At 39.4% G+C, this 22,442-nt stretch overlaps 1 protein-coding gene and 1 pseudogene across 12 annotated transcripts in view; one reads left to right on the forward strand and one right to left on the reverse strand.

Annotated features, from left to right (window-relative positions):
• Positions 1–22,442, reverse strand: part of LOC119505042 (zinc finger protein 510-like) — a 122,963-nt gene that overhangs the window by 74,042 nt on the left and 26,479 nt on the right. For 3 of the 12 annotated variants that reach the window (XM_037797750.1, XM_037797749.1, XM_037797748.1), the window contains exon 1: positions 552–918. The exons of 1 other annotated variant lie outside the window; for it this stretch is intronic. The gene's annotated coding sequence lies outside the window, so the exon portion shown is untranslated. 8 more of the 12 variants (XM_037797747.1, XM_037797745.1, XM_037797746.1 and 5 more) reach the window with 7 other exon arrangements.
• On the forward strand, positions 16,098–16,659 carry LOC119505046 (annotated as a pseudogene).

Genomic DNA, 22,442 nt, shown 5'->3' on the forward strand with positions numbered 1-22,442 from the left:
CAAACGTTTACACTCACCTATTAACTAACATTTGGCTAGATGTTTTACAGGTGATGACGTATATGTGAGAACAAAGGCATGAAACCGTTTTTTTCTGATACCCTCCTTTTCAGATGAGAAACCTGCATGTCACTAATGTGAACGCACTGGGATCTACCCGGACCTGCCTGGCTCAGAGCTCTCTCTCCCGCAGACCCACCGCCCGCACTTTCTGGCAGGTTCATGGTCTGCATTACACACACACATTTCTTACCGCCGCCGTCATGGGCTGTTTTCCGGTCAAGCTGCAGGCAGGGCTGGACACAAGGTCCCGCACACCCCAGTCCAAACCTAGCCCAGTCTCCGGACGAGGACATCCCACCGGAGCCCCTAAAGCCCGCGAGGCGGGTCGGAGGTCACCCCACCGGCCTATCCCGGGCGGACGTCCGGGCCCGGTCCAGCACTAAAGGTCCCTGGTGGGGTTTCGGGATTTCCTGCTCTTCCCACGTCAGAATCCTCTCTCTATGCTGACACCGAGGTCGCGCAGGGATCCTGGAACCCAGAGCCCTTACCTGAAAAGAACAAACTCGATACCCCGAGTTGGGGACGGCGAAAGCGGGACCGGACAGGTGAACTGCGCATGCGCAGAGGGAAGACCCGCTATCCACCCCTAGAATGCAGCCCGGCAAATCGCCAGTCAACACTACACTTCCCATAAAACACCGCGCTGGAAGCCACTGACTTTTGGTTTGCTTTTTAAAGCACTAGGAAATTACAGGATGTCACTGATGGTCTGATACCTGGAGACTAAGTGTTCCTAATGCCCTCAGGGCTTATGGGTCGGCCTTTATGACATAACAGGAAATACAATGTGTGGTCCTCGATTGGATCTTGGTTGAAGAAAATAAGTTCAAAAGAAGCAATTTTGGAAACAATTTGGAAGCAATTTTGGAAACTTGTGTATGTACTAATATCAGAAATAAAGGGAATGCATTGCTTTTGATAACTGTGGTCAATAATTTTACTTATTAGAGAATCATATTAAAGTGTTCAGGATTGTGTTATGTATTTGTAATTTCCCTTAAATATTTCAGCAAAAACAATTTACAAACACAAATATGGTGAAGTGTTAAGAATATGGGTATACAAAGTAATTTGGGAAGAGATTAAAAAGATATATGCAGAGCCCTCCTGAGGAGATAGGGGAAAATGCAGAAATGTTGGACATCCCTACCTGGGTAACTATTGATATTCTCACAAACATTAAAGACCAACAACTTAGTAGGCCAAGCCTTTGATTTTGGGGTTTGTACTTATGAAGCTTGTTAATGAAGAGGAGAGGCTAAGTTTACTTATAACTGTGCCTAAGAGTCTCCCCCAGAGTACCTCTTTGTTGCTCAGATGTGGCCTTCTCTCTCTAGCTAACACACCTCTGCAGGTGAACTCACTGCCCTCCCCCCTACATGGGACCTGACCCCCAGGGGTGTAAATCTCCCTGGCAGGATGTAACTCCACGGGATGCTGGACCTGGCATCATTAGATTGAGAAAATCTTGACCAAAAGGGGGAAGCGAAATGAAACAAAGCTTCAGTGACTGAGAGATTTCAAATGGAGTCCAGAGGTCACTCTGGAGGGCATTCTTATGTAGTATATAGATATCCCTTTTTAGGTTTTAGTGTATTGGAATAGCTAGAAGGAAATAACTGAGACTGTCAAACTGCAACCCAGTAGCCTTGATTCTTGAAGATGATTGTATAACTATGTAGCTTACATGGGGTGATGGTGTGATTGTGAAAGCCTTGTGGCTCATACTCCCTTTCTCCAGTGTACGGATGGATGAGTAGAAAAACGGGGACAAAAGCTAAATGAAAAATAGGGTGGGATAGGGGGCATGGAATGATCAGGGTGTTCTTTTTTACTTTTAATTTTTTATTCTTATTTTTATTCTTTTTGGTGTGAGGAAAATGTTCCAAAATTGGGGTGATGAATGCACAACCATATGATGGTACTATGAACAGCTGATTGTACACCATGGATGATTGTATGGTATGTGAATATATCTCAATGAAACTGAATTTAAAAAAACAGAAAAAGAATATGGATATGTGTGTGTATTTCTACTTTCCTATGTATTTGAAAATATTGTAATATAAACTTTATAAAGAGAAAAATATGGGCTGTGCCTCCACTAGTGTATATTTCTAAAACTCAGCTACCAAAGAGAAGTAAAGGTATATTTAAAAAGCTTTTGTGAAAGAAATGTTGCTATATTATGTAACTTTCTTGGGGTAAAGTAGGAACATGTTGGAAGTTAAGCAGTTATCTTAGGTTAGTTGTCTTTTTCTTACTCCCTTGTTATGGTCTCTTTGAAATGTTCTTTTATTGTATGTTTCTTTTCTTTTTAACTTTTTTTTCATACAGTTGATTTAAAAAAGAAGGGAAAGTCAAAAAAAAGAAAACAAAAGAAAAAAAAAGATGTAGTGCCCCCTTGAGGAGCCTGTGGAGAATGCAGGGGTATTCACCTACCCCACCTCGATGGTTGCTAACATGACCACAGACATAGGGGACTGGTGGTTTGATGGGTTGAGCCCTCTACCGTAAGTTTTACCCTTGGGAAGACGGTTGCTGCAAAGGAGAGGCTAGGCATCCCTATGGTTGTCCCTAAGAGCCTCCTCCCAAATACCTCTTTGTTGCTCAGATGTGGCCCTCTCTCTCTGGCTAAGCCAACTTGAAAGGTGAAATCACTGCCCTCCCCCCGACGTGGGATCAGACACCCAGGGGAGTGAATCTCCCTGGCAACGTGGAATATGACTCCCGGGGAGGAATGTAGACCCGGCATCGTGGGGCAGAGAACATCTTCTTGACCAAAAGGGGGATGTGAAAGGAAATGAAATAAGCTTCAGTGGCAGAGAGATTCCAAAAGGAGCCGAGAGGTCACTCTGGTGGGCACTCTTACGCACACTTTAGACAACCCTTTTTAGGTTCCAAAGAATTGGGGTAGCTGGTGGTGGATACCTGAAACTATCAAACTACAACCCAGAACCCATGAATCTCGAAGACAGTTGTATAAAAATGTAGCTTATGAGGGGTGACAATGGGATTGGGAAAGCCATAAGGACCACACTCCACTTTGTCTAGTTTATGGATGGATGAGTAGAAAAATAGGGGAAGGAAACAAACAGACAAAGGTACCCAGTGTTCTTTTTTACTTCAATTGTTCTTTTTCACTCTAATTATTATTCTTGTTATTTTTGTGTGTGTGCTAATGAAGGTGCCAGGGATTGATTTAGGTGATGAATGTACAACTATGTAATGGTACTGTAAACAATCGAAAGTACGATTTGTTTTGTATGACTGCGTGGTATGTGAATATATCTCAATAAAATGAAGATTTAAAAAAAAAAAAAAAGCTTTTGTGAAAGGATTACAAATACTGAATCTTTATGTAAATATATATAATTAGTCTCTAGGGTAGTAGAACAGCTAGAACTAAATAATTGAAATGGTGGCAGTAAAGCCGATAACATTCTTTGAAATTTGCCCTACAACTACTTCTTAAATAGTGCTTTGAAATATGTGACTTTCTGTATGTATGTTATATTTCATTTAGGGAAATAACTGAAATGGTGGAACTGTAACCCATAACATTCTTTGAAATTTGTTCTATAGCTACTTGGTGAATCGTACTTTGAAAGTTATCACTTTTATGTATATGTTATATTTCACAATAAAAAATGTTTAAAAAAAAGCTTTTGTGAATGAAGTTATGAAATGTAAAAGGTATTAGAAAATGAAACCTGGGATTAATAGAAAAGAGTAATAATATCTTTGACCATCAGAGTTTATCACTGGAAAAAGAAATAAAACAAGCAAGCTGTTCAAATTTACATAAGTAATACCTGAAAGTATACATTAACCCAAAATAAGAAAATTATTATCATGTAAATTATGTATTTTCTAAAGAGAAGCCTGCTTGGAATTTATGGTGGACACTGCTGCCTACCAAATTTGAACTCTTATATACTATGTACACATCCTCACATATATACTTTTCTTGGTGAACATTTTATAACATCAGTTATTTTTAAATACCAATGATAAAAAGATAGAAAATAAGTTTCCATTAGCTACAAAAAGGATAAACATTCCCAGTTAGTTATTCCAACTTAGGTGAATCAAGGTATAGATCTCTACTCTGAAAACACTTTATAAATACCAGATTTCTAGATAAAGACTAAAATTTCTTTAACAAAATCAGAATTCTCAAAAAGTTTTCAGAGTTTTTTTTTTAACGTCTTTATAATTTGTTTGTTACCCTGAAAGACTAACTCCAACCTTCATGCAAATAAAACCTTACAATAATGATAAAAATAATTGAAAATGCATATCAATACCACGATATTAATATGTGTGACTGCCAAAATATTAAAAATAAATTGGCGCTGGTGCAACAGAAGTTCAAGTCGAGGAAGAACAAAAAGTGAGAAGGTAGGGTGTATCAGAGTTGGGGCTTAAAGCAGTGGAAAAGAGAACATTTAGTACCTTCTAGAACAAAGCAAGGATGTATCTATAAAGCTCCTATTACAATAATTAACTCTCAGAGGGATTTGAGCTGTAAACAATTAAAAGACAAGTTCTAAGTTCTTAAAGAAAACAAATCCCTTTGTTCCTTTCCAGGAGAGGCTCTCCCTTCTTCACTGCTACATATGCCTGAAACCCAGACCCTGAGCATGGTCTGGCAGTCTAGGAGGCCAGCCCAGGGGTGCAGAGAAAGGCTGCAAACCCACAACGCATTTTGCTTCTGGCTAGTCCTCTGCTGCTACTAAAAATGCGGGGTGGGGGGTGGGAGGTGTACATAGGGAAGGAACCCTGGGGGTGCAACGGAAGGGGCAGCAGGAGAGTCAGAGGACAGGAGGAGCTGAGGGAAAGGAGAAGGAAAGGAGGAGAGAAGAGGAGAGGAGAGGAGAGGAGAGTAGAAAGGGGAAGAGGGAGGGAGGCTCAGGAGCTGCTACCAAGCTCTCCCTATGGTACAGGGGACACAGGGGTATGTGGGGATCACGAGCAGGGATGGGGTAACTGAGTCTTCCAAGTCCATGGCCTTCCGAAGGTCTTGTGCATTTGTCCTTCTAGTCGATGTGAATTTCAGTGTTTGCAAAAATGGAATCTACTCAGTTATCACACGGGCTTCCTCCAAGAAAAAAGAAACGTATTTCCCTTAAACAGGTAGTTACATAGTAAATAACCTTCTTTTTCATTAAATACAATTTTCTATATAAAACCCCTTGAAGTTCTAAAACTAAAGCTGAACTGTCATCCCATCACATTCGTTTTATGCAAGCAGAATAGTCTTTCTCATCAAGCAGCCTTAGCAGCTTCATGAATAAGATTTGCAGCTAGGTTTTTCCATCCACTTGAATTCTGTGCTAAGTATGGCAATTAAACAAACCTACTGTTACTGAACATTTGAGATAGTTTCTTGTCCTTTATTTTTTGTAATGTATTTAACATTTCTTAAAAAAAATTACTTTGAAATAATTTTAGATTTACAGAAAGTTGCAAAAGTTGTACAATAAGTTCCTGTGGAGTCTTGATCCATGTTAACTAACCATGGTACACATATCAAAACTAAGAAATTAAAAACAGCAGGATACTATTATCAAAACTAGAGACTTCATTTGAATTTCCCCAATTTTTCCATTTAATGTCCCTTAACTGTTTCAGGACCCCCAGGACCTACTTGCATTTAGTAGTTTGACACCTTAGCCTCTTCCAACATGTGATAGTTTTAGACTTTCCTAATCTTTCATGAAATTTGGAGAGTACTGGTCAGATATTTTGTAATGTGCCCCTCAATTTAGGTTTCTCTGATGTTTTCTCATGATTTGATTACAGCTGTAGGTTTGGGGAAGAATATCACAGAGGTGATGAATGTTCCTCATAGCATTATGTTGGGAGTACATGATGTTAACACAGATTATTTCTGGTGATGGAACCTCAGCCGCTTGGTTAAAGTGGTGTTCTGGTTTGCAAATGCCACCTTTATGCAAAATACCAGATGTGGATTGGTTCTTATAAAGGGGGTTTATTTGGTTACAAAGTTACAGTCTTAGGGCCATAAAGTGTCCAACAAGGGGATACCTTTAGGTCGATGGTATTCAGAACACCTCTCTTAGCTGGCATCTGCTTGCTCCCAGGTTGCGTTTCAAAATGGCATTCTTCAAAATGTCAGAGTCAGCTTCCAATGGCCATCTTCAAAATGTGTCTCTCAGCTATAGCTGCGTTGGGTCTGTGTGGCTCTTTTTAAAGTACTCCAGTGATCCAATAAAGACTCACCCTGAATGAGTGGGGCAGGAACTCTATGGAAATAATCCAATGAAAGGTCTCACCCACAGATGATTGAGTCACATCTCCATGGAAACAGCCAATCAAGTTTCCAACCTAATCAACACTAATATGTTTTCGACCCATACAAGGCTGCCTTAAAGATAATGGCATTTTGGGGGGCATAATACATCCCAACCAGCACAAGTGGTGTCAGCCATGTTTCTCCTCCATATAGTTACTATTTTTCGCTTTCTACACTACGTTTTTTAGAAGCAAGTCCACACACTTGGTGTTGATGGTGGGGTGTTAAGGTCCACCTCCAACAGGGAGGAATGCCAAATGAATTTCTGGACATCTGTTAAAACCATCACATTAACTAATAAATATTTGCAGAGAGATACTTTGAAACATCCTGTTTCTCCTGGAAGTGTTACCCAGTTATTTCAGCATTCATCAGTGGATCATGCCGACATCAATTATACTGAGTGTTCTAATGGTTATAACTAAAAGAAATAGAGCCATATGTGTCTAAATATCCCTGTTACTGATCATATGGAATGGAGGAATTTCCTTAGCTACAAGCGGGATGGTGCTATATCAAGGTCTATATACTGACAGTGAGTAATTGCCTCTGCCATGAAGCCAGCTCAAATCAGTCTTTCAGTCCATGGTAAAAGAAGCCTTCAGCAAGAATTGGGCCAGCAGACATACCTGAGACTGTCACTGGAAGACCTTGAACTGGCCCTACTCCTCAAAAACACTGAGAAGTAATCATGTGGAGTATAGTCACCACATGAAAACATGATTCCAAATAGGGGGGTCTGTGGTCAATCCAGAGATTTCACTTTCTCCCCAGAATCCAGCCATCTAAGATGGCATTAGGGTACAATAGAGCAGCTGTGAAATGGGTCTTACAGGCAGACCAGTGTGGTAGGTAGAAATCTAAAATGGCCCCAAACATGTCCTGATCCTTGAACATGTGAATATGATGGGATATTAGTCCCATGGTTAAATTATATGACATGGTTGATCTTAACATAAGGAGATTGTTCATGCGGGCTTGATATACTCACATGAGCATTTAAAAGTAGAGAGCTTATCTATGCCCAATGGCAGACTGGTAAGTCAGAGAGATTTGGAAACATAGGAAATTGACGTGCCACTGTCACATTGAAGACGAGAGGTTCACATAAGGAATGTGGGTGGCCTTAAGTAGCTGAGGGCAACCACCAGCTGACAGCCAGGAGGGTCAAAGCACCTCAGACTTACAGCTACAAAGAGCTAGGTTCTGTGAACATGAATGAACTTCGAAGGAGATTCCCAGAATCTCCAAATGAGCACCAAGCTGAGTACAGGTGTTCGCTTGAGTGTGAGACACTGAGCAGAAAGCTCAGCCAAGCCCACCTATATTTATGACATACAAAACTGAGAGATAAGAAATGGGTGAAGTTTTAATCCAATAACTTTGTGATAATTTCTCAGGCTGCTATGGAAAGCTAATAAAAATTTCAGTACCAAAATCTGGGTGCACCCATAACAAATAACTAAAAAAATGTGTAGGTGGCTTTAGAACCAAGCAGTGGAAAGAGGGTGAAACAAGTTTGAGCAGAATTTTAGGCATATGACAGAAAAAGTCCCAGTTACATTGAACATAATGTTGGTGGAAATTAGGTCATCAAGAATGCTGCTGGTGAGAACTCAGAAGGAAATGGAAAACACATTATTTGAAACTAAAAGAAGGGGAAAAAAAAAGCTTGGTGGAATTGTCTCCTGAAGTTATATAGTAAGTAGAATTTGTAAGCAATGAACTTGCATGTATAGGTGAGATTTTGCAGAAAAGTGTTGAGAGAGAAGAAACTAAGGAAAACATGAGAGAGAAGAAATTAAGGAAAGAAGTATCAAAGAAAAAGAAACCAGGACTTTATCATATGGGACATTCTCAGCCATCTAGATGGCAAAGAAACTAAAATCAAGACACTTCCAAATGCCTGGCACTGAGAAAAAACTGCATGTGTGGCTGTGCAACACTTTACTGAACCACTGGAAATACCAAAGGTCAGAGAAGAAATCCACAAGAGATTAAGGATGTGATTCACAGATCCCCTCAATCAAACTAGGTGGCCTCCAGGAAGGTGGGGTCATGTGCTTTGGAGCAGCAGAAGGAATACAATCGGGATATTTATGAGCTTCCTGGAACCTCTGCTGAGGAGTTGTTCTTGACAATTTTAAATCATCACATTTGTACCTTTTTGAAAATCTGATAGAAGCAATGAACCCTTATCCCACAAACACGTACATACCTACATACAGCCAGAAATTGCATCCATCTCAAGCAACAAATCAATGCCTTACAGCTCATGGGTGGTCTCAGGAATGAGTGAAGCTGGCTCAGTATATTTAATTTCTACTTTTCTGATACTGAAGCCTGGAAGTATGCTCATTAGGGGAAGGCAGTGCTCTATAATGTAAAGGGCCTAAGCATGAGAAAGAGTCAGTCAGCCACTTAACTAGCAAAATTCCTTGGCTTCATTCATTGGGTGGGTTACACAGCCTGGCTGTCTGTCATTCTGGTTATCACATCAGAGATGGTTGATGACAGTTAATCACTTCATTTATTAAACGGCCAGTGTTGTGTGCTTAATAGAAATTTTTAGTTATTTCCATGATTAGGCAAGCAGGAGATCCAAGGTCACTGAGTTCCAAAACCAGGCCATAAGGCCAACATATGGGGATCCAGGTCAGAGCAGAGTGTAGGAAGGCTCCTTGCCAAGTGTGTCACTATCTGCAACAGTATGAAAACCCTCTGAAAACAGGATGCTTTTCTGTCCTGTAGCAGCATGATGATCGTTATTAAGCAAGTACACAGAAAATCTAAATCTTTCTAGGTCTTCAAATGAGGCTACATTTCTTAGAACAAAAATGAAGAAACCCATAAAAGATCATCAGATAAGAAGAAAGATCTGACAGGTAGGGGAATAAAGGAAGATTAATGACAAGGATGTAGATAACATTCTCCAGTGGATGAAGTGGTGCTGGGGAGTCGTCTGGCTATATCCTGAGCAAAGAGGAAGAGCAGGTGAAGTCTGTGAACCTAGTCACTAGCCTGGGTCTCCTGGTTCCAAGAATGACCCCAGGCCCTCTGGGTAAATTGATATCACTTTGTGGGTACATGATTGAGACTGAATTTAATGCAAATCCAATCATAACCTCAAAAGATTTGTTGAAGGATAGATTATGTTATAAAATATTATTTCTAAGGAAAAAAACAACAAAACAACAGAATTTGGGGGGAAAAATGAAGGACTTATTCTATGATGTATAGTATTACAAAGGCAGGCAAAACATCTTGATCATAACAAATACAAACAAAGAGTTTGGCAAAAACAAAAAGAGACGAGAAACACATGATAAAAGAACAAATGGGCCAAATGAAGGGGTTTCCACTGGACAAATCTCAGACAATTACTATTATGAAACCAGTAATAGTACTTTTAGGCCTCTGGACAAAGACAGCATCCAGGAGTCTAAACTGGTATAAATAAATAAAAGAGCAAACTCTTATGATATAATGTCAATTGATAAATGCAGAAAGAAGAGGAGAAATACAAGGAAATGCCAAAGAGCTGTTTGAGATTAAGGGAGACTGAATAGACATGACAACAGAACATAATATATGATTGGGGAGAACCCGGCCACCACCCAACTGTTCGGAGAGGGGAGGGCCTTTGCCCTGGAGAGGCAGAGTCCGGATGGCACCTCGATGCTTGAAGAGGGTGGGGCCAAGACGGTGGTCTCCCCAGTGTGTGCATATGTTGGATCACTCACCCCAGCGTTTGGGGAGAAAAGGGCTGCTGCAAAGGCCCTTGGAAAAGGCTGAACTGCTCTCTCAAGCCCCAAGGATAAAACGGCATTCTATTAATGATTCTCAGACTTTGAAATCTAATGAAGTTTGCCCTGAGGGTTTTAGGAACTGTTTCAGACCTTTGAACCCAGTTTTCCTTTCACTTTCTCCCTATGGCAATGGGAATGTTTATCCTATGACTATTCCTCCTTTGTATATGGGCAGTACATAACTTGTTTCAAGTTTCACAGGTCAACAACTCCAGGAGAACTTTGCCTTAGGACCAACCACAACTGAACTGATTTTGAAAGGATCTTGTACTTGCCTATTGTTACTGAAATGATTTAAGTTTTTGTGCTATTGTGATGGGATGAATGTATTTTGTATTTGGAAAGATCATGTCTTTTTGGAGTCCAGGGGGTAGAATGTGCCAGTTGGGACATATTAGGTCCCCCTCAAAGCAATGATCTTTTAATCCAATCTTGTTTCCATGGAGATGTGACAACTGTAGGTAATCACTTTGATTAGTAATCATTTTGATTAGTTAATTTCTGTGGAGGAGTGGCCCCACCCATTCAGCCTGGATCTTTTTTTTTTAATTTTGTTGAGATTGTTCATATATCATACAAGCATCCAAACAGCCCGAGTGCACAATGAATTGCCCACGGTACCATCATACAGCTGTGCATCCATCACCGCAATAATTTTTTTTCCCAATTTTTAGAACATTTTCATTACTCCAGAAAAGAAATAAAGACAAAAAAGAAAACTCAAATCCTCCCATACCCCTAACCACCCCCCTCCATTGACCCACACTATTGTTATAGTACATTTGTTACTGTTGATGAAAGAATGTTAAAATACTAACTGTAGTACATAATTTGCAATAGGTATATTTTTCCCCTATATATACCCCTCTATTATTATTTTTTTCATGTCTACTATTTATTTTTTTTCTTTTTTTATCTTCATTTTATTGAGATATATTCACATACAAAACAAATCGCACTTTCGATTGTTCACAGTACCATTACATAGTTGTACATTCATCACCTAAATCAATCCCTGACACCTTCATTAGCACACACACAAAAATAACAAGAATAATAATTAGAGTGAAAAAGAGCAATTGAAGTAGGCTCTGGGGTCTGAGTTCTGAAGGGAAGGCCGCCACTAAAGCTGGGCCCCACCTCCTTCCCCTTAGGGAGTTATCTTCTGCATTTGAGTTGCTCCTTTGTCTCTCTCACTCCATTATCTCCACCCCTGTCTGGGTCAAAGCACTGCGAACTGAAAATGGTGGCGGCTCTCTCCACTGAGCCACTCAGGTTGAGAGAGAAAAAGGGAAAGAAAGCCCCCTTTCACAGCCAATCCACAGTCCCCCAGTTTTGCTCATCAGTTTGAGAGAGCACCTGGTCTTCTGGGTTCCCTTTCCTGGGGCACAGGCGTTTTCTGTTCTTTAAGGTCAGTTGTCTCTAAAAACCTCTGTCTGCTTGTTAGGGGTATGTCTATGTTTGTAGCTTGTATTTAGCAGTCCACATTTTTTTATTAAAACCCCTGCTGGAGCTGGGGTGAGCTATATTCGCTTGCTTTGGGACTGCTGCTTTCTCCTACAGCAAAGTCTTGTAGCTCAGCCTGCGGTGGGGGAAGGGGGCTCCCAGTGCGGTTCAGCAGTTTTTACTTACAGATTTTATGCTGCACTCTCAGCCACTCTACCCAATCCAGGTTGGTGTATGATATGTGAACAATCATGGTTGTCCTCCAGCAGTTGTTACAGATTATTTACTAGTTGTTTCTGGTTGTTTATTAGTTTCTCCAGGAGACTAACTAAATTCCACTCCTCTCTATGCCACCATCTTGCTCCCTGCCCTACCCTGTGTCTTGATTAGTTTACTGAAGTCCTTTTAAAAACAGCCATCACAAGCGCAGACTGCTGACGCTAATGTTTTGGCGATGCTAGTCCAGAGTTTGCTTCAGAGATGCTAAGAGAGACAGAAGCCCAGAGATGTTTTAGAGAAAGCGATTTTAAAACCAGAACCCTGGAGCAAAGGATCATCAGATGCCAGCCATGTGCCTTCTGAGCTAACAGAGGTTTTCCAAATGCCAATGGTCTTTCTCCAGTGAAGGTATACACTCATGTTTATGCCCTGGTTTGGACACTTTTATGGCCTTAGAACTGTAAATTTGTAACTTCATAAATCCCCTTTATAAAACCCAATCCATTTCTGATATTTTGTATAATGGCAGCATTAGCAAACCGGAACACTAGATTTTCTTTTGGTATAATGCATGCTATTTGGAAAATTGGTAAAACATTAATAAGAGCCACAGATTAAATCCTAGCATTTTTTCAATGATAATTTCTTGATTTTGATAAATATTCTGAGGTTATATAAAATAATTCCTTGTTTATAGAACAGTGTGATGTATTCAGGAGTAAAAGGGGCACCATATCTACAACTTACTCTTCCATAGCTTGGAAAACTATGGACTTAAATCCACCTGTTTATCTACCTATCATCTATGTATATATTTGACAGAGAGAATGATAGACAAAACCTAGTAAAGTGTTAACACTTGGGGAAACAGGTTATAAGTTGTCTGGGAATATTTTTATTACTCTTGCAACTTTTCTCTAAGTTAGAAATGATGTAAAAACAAAAATTAAAAGCTAGGGCTCACCATCAGATCCAAGGACACATCTTTTATTAGTGTTTTGGGACTATATAAGGGATCTATTGAAAGATCATGGATATTGTAGTCTTCAGAGACCCAAACCCTCTGCTGTACTTATGCAGTGTCAGAAAACTCTCTGCCTATCCCACCAGCCTCTTACTAAACGTACCCTCATTTTCTCTGATTGCAATTCAAAAGTCCAAAGAGGGGCACTCATTTGTTAATCTTGGATTAAATGCTCTTCACTGGCACAATCAATGTGGAAGCAAGAAAGGAAGTGCTATTATTTGCTCATATGGGTTATACACCAGCTCTGTGCACAAAGAGAGTATCTGTTATCAGAAGCAAATGGAGAAAGAGTACTGAGAATTCTATAATACCACTAAGAATGACAATTCATTACAAAAAATAAAGCAGTATAAATAAGCAGGAATGGCATGGAAAAATCTAATGATATTAGAACTATTTATCTGGATAAAAGTACAAGTAGGTGATTAACTCAAACCATATCAAAAGAAGCAACTCAGGGGTAAATGAATAAATCAACTTCATGTGTTTCCTACATTTTACACAGAATGTAGTTATAAAGTAAAGTAGTTGTGATGGCAATAGGACAGCTCACAAATCACAAATCCTTCTTTTATATGATGCAACAAGGAATGGCCTATTAATTAATTCAGAAAACCTTCTCCACACCCCCAAAATTTTCCTCAAAGGTTTTACTAAACATGGCTGGGTCACAAGCACACTCTAAAGAATTCAAATATAACTTGGGTATATTTCCATAATTATTCCATGATAAAAATAAGGACATATTTCTACATCATCAAGGAGAGGGATGGCTCCTCCAGTAGGGAGAAGTGAGAGATGGTCCTAGACAACCAAGCAACTGACTGTAAAACATCACGATTTTTCTAAAGTAAACTCAAGAAATATTGACTATGACCACAATGATGGTAATACTAATAATTAAAATGATGACACCACCACCACCTAACATATTACATTCATCACGTGCCAGACATTTTCCATTTGATTTGGGTAGATTATGTTCTTTAAGCCTCATAATCACCCTATGAAATATGTGGTATCATTCCCATTTTGGAGATAAGGTAACTAAGTACAGAGTTCAAGTAACCTACCTGTTCTGGTTTGCTAAGGCTGCTGAAATGCAAAATACCAGAAATGGATTGGCTTATATAAAGGGGATTTATTAGGTTACAAATTTACAGTTCTAAGGCCATAAAGGTGTCCAAACTAAGGCACCAACAAGAGGATATCTTCACTGAAGAGAGGCTGATGGTGTTTAGAACACCTTTGTCAGCTGGGAAGGCATGTGGCTGGCATCTGCTGGTCCTTTGCTCCCAGGCTGTGTTGCTTTTAGCTTCTAATTCCAGTGGCTTCCTCCTTAAGCATCTATGGGTTCTCAGCTTCTCAGGGGCAAACTCTGGGCCTCATTTCTTAGTTTAGCTTAGCATCTCCAAACATCTTTCTGTCTGCATCTCCAAAACATCTGGGATTGTGTCAGGTCTTGGCTCTCTTAAGGACTTCAGTAAACTAATCAAGACCTACCCTGAATGGGCTGTGTCACATCTCCATGGAAATAATCTAATAAAAAGGTCCTACCCTCAATTGGGTGGGTCACATCTCCATGGAAACAACCGTATCAAAAGATCCCACCCAGAATAGTCCTGGCCCCACAAGATTGCATTAAAGAACATGGCTTGTTATGGGGCACATAACAGATTCAAACCAGCAAACTACCCAGTGCTTAACCATTATCTGGGATTGAATACAGGTAGGGTAACTTCAAGTTAATTCTCTCAACCACTTCGTCATACTGCCAACACTTAAAGAACAGAGTACACCAAATGACATTCTATCACACACAAAAAAATAAAATGCATTTGTTACGGAGAATTAGGAGTTGCCTAATCCAGCTCATGTAGCCACCTCACTGAGCAATATAAAAAATGTGGAAGACAGGGATATTTTCCTTACTAAGTACCATTATTTTTTTATTTTTTATTTGTTTGGAATTGCTGGTACACATAGTGATTAGATAAAAAACAAAAACAGGCCAAGTTTTACACTGGCAAGGCAAACTGAGCTGGAACACTTCCATGTGGGAAAAAGAGGTGGTGTCTGCTGGGAGCAAGGGAATGTGGCTCAACCAAACTCTAATTGTGGTTTTAATTAACAAATCTGGACTACTGAATATAAGCTTTGAGCACAGACAAACACAGAGCAAGCAGGAAAGGAAACTTGAGGTCTCTCCTCAGAGAGGAAGTGGGTCAGAAGTAAAAAAAATAAATGAAAACAGAGGCTTTTGGAGTTGGTTGAGCTCAGAGTACTGGAAAAGGGCTATGTCCCAAGGAACCATATACCAACTCCTGTCAACCGGTGAAGCTGGAGGGCTGGTACTGGCTCTGAAAAGGGAATTCCTTTCTTTTTTCTTTTCTCTAAGTAGCTCATTAGAGAAAGCCTAAGGAATTTTCAGTTGTCAGCTCTGGCCCAGGAAAAGGTGGAACTAAGATAGAGAGACAAATGAAGAAGTCAAATGAAGGCAGTAATTCCTTAAAGAGCATATCTTCCCTAAGAAAATGGGAGACAGGGCCCAGCTCAAGTGGCTACCATACCTCAGGGAATTCAGATCCCAGAGCCTGGGGGAAAGGAAAAACAGAAACAGCTTAAGTTTGGCTTCCGACTCACCATCAGTCCCTGGCTGGGACAGGGTGTGCTGAGATCTCATTAACAACACCCCACCTCTTTATGCCAGTGGGGAGCTACGGGCTGTTTAGCACCACCTGCTGGGCAGGATAGGAAAAGAACAAAGTCTAGAGGCCTCACAGAAATGTCTGACAATCTGCTGGGTCTCATCCTCAGGGAAACATGATACCACTTATGGAGACGGGCCCTTCTGGTAGGGGAAAATCTGTTTGGGGTAATCAAGGAAACCAGAAGCCTAGACAACAAAAAATTAGAAGTCACATTAGGAAAAATGAAGATATGGCCCAGTCAAAGGAACAAACTTACAATTCAAATGAGATACAGGAGTTGAAACAACTAAGTAAAGATGTTCAAACAATATCTTCTAAATTGGATCAATGAGCTGAAGGAAAATGTGGCAAAAAGAGATGAAGGCTATAAAGAAGACACTGGGTGACCATAAAGAATTTGTATGCTTGAAAAAACAAATGGCAGACAATTTTTGCACCTAACTTCGCAGGGAGTTCAGATGAGGAGAGCATGCTCAGAATTATTTACTGCTGCTTTCATCATGGTTCGTCTGCTAAACCGCATCGTCGCTGGGTCCCAGAACATGAGCATCAGCAAGCATGGAGACATGCCCTGGTCCCCAGTCAGGAATGAATTCAAGTATTTTCAAAGAATAACCACAACCTCTTCAGTAGAGGGTAAATAGAATTTGGTGATTATAGGTAGAAAGACCTTGTTCTCCATCCCTGAGAAGAATTGGCCCTTAAAGGACAGAATTAACTTAGTTCTCACTAGAGAACTCAAGGAATCCCTACAAGGAGCACATTTTCTTGCCAATAGTCTGGATGATGCCTTAAAACTTACTGAGCAACCAGAATTAGCAAATAAAGTAGATATGGTTTGGATAGTGGGAGGCAGTTCTGTTTATAAGGAAGCCATGAATCAGCTAGGCCATCTTAAACTGTTTGACAAGAATCATGCAGGAATTTGAAAGTGATGCATTTTTTCCAGAAATTGATACAGAGAAATATAAACTTCTCCCAGAATACCCAGGTGTTCTTTCCAATGTCCAGGAGGAGAAAGGCATTAAGTACAAATTTGAAGTGTATGAAAAGAATGATTAATATGAAGATGTTTTCTGACTTAATTCAATTTGTTTCCCTTTCCCCCTCCAAAATTAACTATTTTCACATTAGAAAAAAAGACTTTTGTTAAGTTTAAATCTATGGATAATTGTTTCCAAGCATGGTGGTTTTATTCTCCATTAATCTTAAACTTTATCAGTACCATCTGTGAACTGTTTCTTGTTATAACTACTTTAATGCCTGTCCCTCAAGGATCAGGATTAGGTCCCCAATGCCTGCCTAGGGTATCATACCTATCAAGATAGCCCAAAGTTGGCAAATCCCTTATATCATGAGTTGAAACAAAGACCCATAGAGATAGGAGTTAGACAGATTAGTCCAAAGAGCAGTAAGGGATTACAAACAGAAGAATTACAACTCATAGCTTAAAAGAAAATTGGATTAGAATAGGGACTGTAAATTATTCTAGTTATATATCATCCTTTTGAAAAAAATTCTGTTCACTCAGATAGGAAATCAGTGAAGTGAGAGATCCACTATATTCAGTAGCCAACAAAGAGTTAGGTAGGAAACTAACTTTGTGAGGGTTAAAAGAGGAAAAAAGGTCTGAGACTTTTAAAAATTCTGTTTCTCATCATCAGTGAGATTCGAAGAGTTGTTAAATAATAGGACAAAAATAGGCTGCTGTTTACAGAAAGAGCTCAATCTAGTAACAAGCATAGTGTCTAAAATTAAACCCAAAGAAGTAATAAATTGAGAATGGATATTGCTAGAAACCAGAGTTAGTTTATTAGAAAATAAGCTTCAAAACTTTAAAAAAATGAAACTTAGTGTTTTTTTTTAAACTCATTTTCTTAGCAATGATTTAGATTATGATATCCAAGAAAATATTTTTGGCACTTTCTGCATTATAAATTGACACAGCCATTTTAAGAGTGTAAATTAGCAATATCAATTAATTAAAATTCAAAATTTCCATATCCTTGGCACCCAGAGCTTGCATTTCTAGAAATTAATCCTGAACTACAAGAAGGACCAAGAATATTTGTTGAAGACTTTTTAAAAAAATAACAGTTTGGAAACTGCCAAATATTGATCAATAAAGAAATATCTAACCAATATATCTATAAAATGTAACATACTACAGAAGTTAAAATGATTGCGGTACTGACAAAAAAAAGTCAAAAACTGCTAAGTGAAAGAAGCAAATTTTACACATTAGCCAAAAATTTTAGTAAATATTAATACGTGTGCTGGTTTGAATCTACTAAGTCCCCACAAAAGCCATGTTCTTTAATGCAATCTTGTGGGGGCAGACTTACTAGTCTTTTGATGATTAGGGTGGGATATTTGATTAGGTTATTTCCACGGAGATGTGACTCACATAACTGTAGGTGAGACCTTTTGATTAGATCATTTCCATGGCTGTGTGACCCACCCATTCGGGGTGGGTCTTGATTGGATCACTGGAGTCCTTTAAGAGAGCTCATGGAGAGAAGGAGCTCAGAGAAGCTCACAGAGATGTTTCGGAGAGAAGCTAAGATATGTAATCCAGAGATTGCCCCCAGGAGAAGATAAGAGTTGACACAGACCAAGATGCTCAGAAACACTTGGAGATGTGGACAGAAAGATGTTTGAAGGTGCTAAGAGATGAAGCCCAAAATTTGCCCCAAAGAAGCTAAGAGAGGACCCCCAGATGCTTAGATGCACAGCTGAGAGAGGAAGTTAAGAGTGATAGCCCAGATACATTTTGGAGAAAGCCATTTTGAAACCACAACCCAGGAGCAAAGAACCAGCAGACGCCAGCCACGTGTGTTCCCAGCTGACAGAGGTGTTCCAGAAACCATCAACCTTTCTTTACTGAAGGTACACTCATGTTGATGCCTTAGTTTGGATGCTTTTATGGCCTTGGAACTATAAATTTGGGACCTAATTTATAAAAGCCTATCCATTTCTGGTATATTGCATAACAGCAGCATTAGCAAACCGATACGCAACAAAAAAAAAGTTTTGCACACAGTTGACAGTATGAGGAGTAGGGGAATATTTTTCTCATTAGGGTATTTCTATCACGATTAGATTCTGAGTAACTTTAAGATGTTTATTTTTAAGAAGAAATTATTGAAGATAAGAAATTGAGCCCCCCATGTTCAGCAGTAAAATTAGGATACACCACAGAGTAAAGGAATTTCCTTAACTCTTCAATAGAGGGTAAAAAAAAAAATTGGACAAAGGAATCAATCCCATATATTATTTATGAAAACATGACTGTAGTAAAAATTATAAAGCCACACAGTTTGTTTGAAATATTTTATTTAAAAAAAGGCAGAAAGACTAATTAGAAGTTCAGGTGTACAATGATGGTAACTTGGACCAAAGGGAGGGATCAGGCATGGTGAGGAATTGTATGAGTCAGGATATATTTTAAAAGTAGGGGTAGAAGAATTTCCTGGTGGAGTTTGATTATGGTTTTGACTCACTGAATTTGAGATGCATTTAAGACAAGAAAGAAGGACAGAGGAATAAAAGAAAAAGAAACTGAAAACAATAGAGCAATGCCTTCAAAATTGTAAGAAAATTTTTTTTCAACTGAGAAATCTATAACCAGCCAGATATGATCAATCAAGGGCAAGGGTAAAATAAAGACATTTTTAACCAAGTGTTCTAGTTTGCTAACGCTGCCGGGATGCAAAACACCAGAGATGGATTGGCTTTTATAAAGGGGGTTTATTTGGTTACCCAGTTACAGTCTTAAGGCCATAAAATGCCCAAGGTAACACATCAGCAATCAGGTACCTTCACCGGAGGATGGCCAATGGTGTCTGGAAAACCTCTGTTAGCTGGGAAGGCACGTGGCTGATGTCTGCTCCAAAATTCTGGTTACAAAATGGCTTTCTCCCAGGTCGTTCCTCTCTAGGTTACAGTTCTTCAAAAATGTCACTCTTAGTTGCACTTGCAGTATTTGTCCTCTCTTACCTTCTCCGGAGCAAGAGTCTGCTTTCAAAGGCTGTCTTCAAACTCTCTCTCATCTGCAGCTCCTGTGCTTTCTTTAAAGTGTCCCTCTTGGCTGTAGCAGCTTCTTCCTTCTATCTGATCTTATATAGTGCTCCAGTAATTTAATTCAGACCCACCCTGAATGGGCGGGCCAACACTGCCATGGAAATTATCCAATCAGAGTCATCACCCACAGTTGGGTGGCGCACATCTCCATGGAAACACTCAAAGAATTACAATCTAATTAACACTGATAGGTCTGCCCACACAAGAGTGATAATGGCATCTGGGGGACATAATACATTCAACCTGGCACACCAAGCAAAGACTAACATGTTTCCCCCATGTACCCTTTCTTGGAAAGCGGCTAAAGGAAATGCTCCAACAAAATGAAAGAGCAAAATAAACCAAGAAACCATGTGATGTGGGATCCAGTAAATGGGAGCGAACAACAGGGAATATTCCAGCTATGTAGCTGGCTTAGAAAACAAAATGTAAAAATGAAACAATGGATTACTTGCTTTTTACAAAATATTAATAGGTTGTTGACAGATCTGGAGCATTTGGAAAGAGGTAAATTCATTGAAGGTAAAGCAAATGAAAAAAAAAGGGAGAGGCAATCATTAATTCCAGGAAAAAGAAAAAGATATATATAAAAAGTAAAGCATAAAATGCTGTTTTTTTTTTCAACAGTAATATGTACATAGTCATAATGATGTGATGACTGGTTAACCCAAAAATCTGGCAAATATTTGGGGGCAATATGGGGAGGAAAAGAGGATACTGCTGGTGTATGAATTAAATCCTTATTTACTATATCAGGAAATCACCAGTATTGTGTAAAATAATGAATCAAGAAATAATGTAAGTAATTGTTTTAAGAAAAAACAGCAGAAGAAACTGCTGAAACTATTAAAAGTCCCTCTATGGAGAGTGGGGAGGGATGGGGCAGGGGTCTGATGGGTTTTTAAATAACCTTATGAGTTTCTTAAAATACATGTATTAATATATGTACCTACTTGAAAAGCTAAAAAATTAATCTAGGAGGAAAAACCATGAAGGTAACTGCCAGAAGGAAAAGCTAAGAGAATGAAAAGGACAATGAAGTCAAGGGAGACACAGAGCAGAGGATTGTTGCTTTCATTGAAAAACCTTTTGGAACCATTTTATTTCATTTAACCATCTTCATGTATTCCTTTAATAAAACTATCTTAAGAAGTTGAACCAGTTAAAAAACACACACACAAACAAATGGCAGAACTTATGGGAATGAAAGGCACAAGTGAAATGATGAAAAACACAATGGAGACCAACAAGAGTAGATCTGAAGAGGCAGAAGAAAGGATTCACGAATTAGAGGACAAGACATTGGAAATCCTACAGACAAAAGAACAGAAAGGGAAAAGAATGGAAAATACATCTCAGGGAATTGAATGACAACATGAAGGACACAAATATATGTGTCATGGGTGTTCCTGAAGAAGGGAAAAGAGGCAGAAACAATAATGGAAATATAATTACTGAAAATTTCCCACGTTTATGAAAGACATAAAATTACGGATCCAAGGAGCAGAAAGTACCCCAAACAGAATAGATCTGAACAGACCTAATCCAAGACACTTGTTCTGCTTTGCTAATGCTGCCGGAATGCAAAACACCAGAAATGGATTGGCTTTTATAAAAGGGGGTTTATTTGGTTATGCAGTTACCGTCTTAAGGCCATAAAGCGTCCAAGGTAACGCATCGGCAATTGGGTACCTTCACTGGAGGATGGCCAATGACATCCAGAAAACCTCCGTTAGCTGGGAAGGCACGTGAGTGGCGTCTGCTCCAGAGTTCTGGTTTCAAATTGGCTTTCTCCCAGGACATTCCTCTCTAGGCTGCAGTTCCTCAAAAATGTCACTCTTAGTTGCTCTCGAAGCCTTTTCCTCTCTTAGCTTCTCGGGAGCAAACGTCTGCTTTCAATGGCCATATTCAAACTGTCTCTCATCTGCAGTTCCTCTCTCAGCTCCTGTGCATTCTTCAGTGTCCCTTCTGTCTGAGCTTATACAGTGCTCTAGTAACCTAATCAAGGCCCATGCTGAACCGGCGGGGCCACATCTCCAGGGAAATTATCCAGTCAGAGTTATCACCTACAGCTGAGTGGGTCACATCTCCGTGGAAACACTTAAATAATTACAATGTAATCTAATCAACACTAATAGGTCTGCCCACACACAATTGCATCAAAGATAATGGGGTTTTGGGGGACATAATACATTCAAACTGGCACATTCCACCCCCGGTCCCCAAAATGACATGATCTTTCCATATACAAAATACATTCATCCCATGACAATATCAGAAAAACTTCAATAATTTCAGTAACAACAGTTAAGTACAAGAGCCTATTAAAATCAGTTACAGGCATGGTTTGTCCTAAGGGAGAATAAATGAATGTCAACATTGCAAGGTGTTAGAAAATTGGATACTATAGGAGAAAAAGATGATCAATGCAAACTTGTCTATAGTTAACAGTAGCATTGTACAATGCTTCTATTAATTGTAACAAAGGCAATATACCAAAGCCAAATGTCTGTAAGAAGGGGTTATAAGGGAGTAGTATAGGAATCTTGGTGGTGGTGGTGTTGTTGCTGTTGTATGACCTTTTCATTGTATTTTAATTCTTTTTTTTTTTTAACTTTTTTATTCATTTTTTCCCTCATCTCCCTTTCTCGGCAAAAAAAAAATGGAAATGTCCTCATATAGATTGTGGTGGTGAATGCACAACTATGTGATTATACTGGGAATCACTGATTGTTTATTTAGGACGGATTGTATGGTGTGTG

This window comes from Choloepus didactylus, chromosome 10, assembly GCF_015220235.1.
Source record: "Choloepus didactylus isolate mChoDid1 chromosome 10, mChoDid1.pri, whole genome shotgun sequence".
In the NCBI taxonomy this organism is placed as follows: domain Eukaryota; kingdom Metazoa; phylum Chordata; class Mammalia; order Pilosa; family Megalonychidae; genus Choloepus; species Choloepus didactylus.